Source organism: Brassica oleracea, unplaced genomic scaffold (genome assembly GCF_000695525.1).
Source record: "Brassica oleracea var. oleracea cultivar TO1000 unplaced genomic scaffold, BOL UnpScaffold01490, whole genome shotgun sequence".
NCBI classification, from domain to species: domain Eukaryota; kingdom Viridiplantae; phylum Streptophyta; class Magnoliopsida; order Brassicales; family Brassicaceae; genus Brassica; species Brassica oleracea.
Genome location: NW_013618024.1, coordinates 6,832 through 9,367, shown reverse-complemented (window position 1 = coordinate 9,367; position 2,536 = coordinate 6,832). Strand labels below are relative to the sequence as shown.

Sequence of the window (2,536 nt, the reverse complement as noted above, 5' to 3'; positions counted from 1 at the left end):
CATGTTATTTTGTTATATCGTTTATCTCAGTCTGGTTATCCGACTTCAACGATAATAACCAAAACGAGATGATACCATAAACCATAAACCATAAATGAATACTTACAGCAAACCCTCTAGTGCTGGATCTTATAAGCTCAACATCCGCTTGTAGTTCTACCTTAACTAGAGACTCTGCCTTACTCCAATCACTATTCTATCAAATTCACACAAAACCAGTTAATAACCTGCCTCTTTTATTTATGGACGATAAATGGTAAAAAAGTTTTAGTTCCAAAACCTCCAAAGAAGATCTAGAAGGAGGACCCTTGAGCTCCACAGAGACCCGACGGCCTTCATGATCACTATTACCCGTTGTCCTCTGTTTGAAACTGATGGCTCTGAGTAAGATGGGTCTAATTTAACCAGCCAAGTCAAAATGAGAAAGAAACCGCAACAGAACTAATCAAGGTACTAAACCGGAACTAACCTTTGTGGTTTCCCTTGTAAAGAAGCTTCCACGGTGGTTTGAGAAACTTGATTCAAAGGAATTATCTCCACTGGATCAATGGCTTTCTCCTCAGAGGATCCCGAGGACGTCGCACTATCAATCTCTTGATAAAACAAGAAGCATATTGTATTTTACCAACTTCAATTAATAGGATTTGTGGCTCTCAGTCCTCACCCATGGCAAAGAAACGTAAACGCCCTAATTTTGTTGAGAAAATCAACACAAAAACTCATCTCAAGTATGATCAAAGAATCAGAGCACCTCCAAAGAAATTGAGGTTTCACTCGATGAAAGAGAGACGGAGAGCTCTAATTTTTCCTCTTTTTGCCTAAAACGATTAGCCTATACCAAGCAGCTACGTTAGGGGTTTTTAGCAACTCTACAAATGCTGTTTTAGACAGCGGTTCTGTGGCTTTTTCTCTTTTTCGTTTATTTTTTTTGCTTTTTTTTTGAAGAGACCTTGTTTATATCCTCCGTTGGAGGTGGTCTTAAAAAAAAAAAAAAAAAAAAAAAAAAAAGCGACTCCACCAAAAATAGTTTTAGGGGTTTTCATTACTCGATTAGCCTCACTAATAGATTCACGACGTTGATACAGATCTCGTTCTAAGATTTACACCTCAGCGACTCTTTTCGGCGTTTGGATTTGAAAACCCTAGCCATGTGGAACAACGACGATGCTATGCCCTATGCCCTTAGCGCACTATTAACCCTAAAACCCCATTTGGGTTCTTATTTTTATTTACTTAAAAAAAAAATTAAAAACGAACCAATCGCGGATCGCCATGTGTCAATGGAGTCCGCGAACAATACAAGAACCCTACCAAACTTGCCTCTTGCAGAAGAGAAGGAATATGTGGTTTTAAAAAAACCCACTTAGGCCATCATTATCCCAGTTTCTAAGTGGATTTTTAAAGAAAATAACTGATTTAATTAAATCCAAACAAAATTAAAAGAATATAACCGATCCTTAATATGGGAATTTGAGGACCGATCTTTAGTGGATTTTTTACACCACGTGTCAGCAAACCGTCAAATATCAATTTTTTTTCTTTTCTTTCATCTTCTCGTCTTCTCTCCTCGTCTCCGTCTTCTCTCGTGTTCTCTGCAGGACGACGATGACTTTTGTTAATGTTCTCTCCTCAGAATCTCTAATCAGCAGAAGCGACATGAAAACCGTCTCTCTTGCGAGAACTCCGATGTGTCTTCTCTAATCCTTCTTCGGAAACTCCTTTAACAATGGCAAATTGAGTGTTCACTGGACACTACAAGAAAACATATTTTTTACGAGGTCAATATTCATTGTAAATTCGTCGTAAACGGGGTTTTACGACGAATTAACCTCGAAAAACGTTTCGTTGTAAAACGTCCGTCGTAACGGAGATTTCGTCGTAAACGACTTGTTACGTTTACGAAGACAAAAATTCCTCATAAAGCGCAGGGCAAGGTTTCGTCGTAAACGAGACGTAAGTTTTCGTGGTAAACTCCACGTAACCGTTTCGATGTAAAGCAGACGTAAATACTTTCGTTGTAACGAACACGTATTAACCTCGAAATACGTTTCGTTGTAAAACGTCCGTCGTAACGGAGATTTCGTCGTAAACGACTTGTTACGTTTACGACGAAATAAATTCCTCGTAAAGCGCAGGGCAATGTTTCGTCGTAAACGAGACGTAAGTTTTCGTGGTAAACTCCACGTAACCGTTTCGATGTAAAGCAGACGTAAATACTTTCGTTGTAACGAACACGTGAACATTTTGATGTAAAACCCTCGTAAATCTTTCGATGTTAATCACTCGTAAACATTTACGTGAAGTTTACATCGATTCCTATTATTAATATATATAATAAATTTGAATTTATTTAATATTCGGAATTTAAAATAATTTAAATTTTAAAACGAAATATGAAAATGAAAAACATATTTTACAAAAAGCATTTAAAAGTCATACAATAATATTTAAATTCATAATACAAACAGAAATATAAAAAAAACTACATATCCTCGAAGTAGTCGGTGGGGTTGCTCGGCTGTTGACGGGTTGGATC

At 37.3% G+C, this 2,536-nt stretch overlaps 1 long non-coding RNA gene across 2 annotated transcripts; it reads right to left on the bottom strand.

Moving 5' to 3' along the window:
- Window positions 1-22: 22 nt before the first annotated feature.
- Window positions 23-946, bottom strand: LOC106321367. 2 transcript variants are annotated; one of them, XR_001266058.1, is made up of 4 exons: window positions 752-946; window positions 470-593; window positions 281-395; window positions 25-196 (listed from the first exon to the last, which is right to left on the bottom strand). It is a non-coding gene; the product is annotated as an uncharacterized LOC106321367 (long non-coding RNA). The 2 variants fall into 2 exon arrangements; XR_001266057.1 differs by having other exon boundaries at window positions 23-196; window positions 470-945.
- Between the last annotated feature and the right edge of the window lie 1,590 nt (window positions 947-2,536).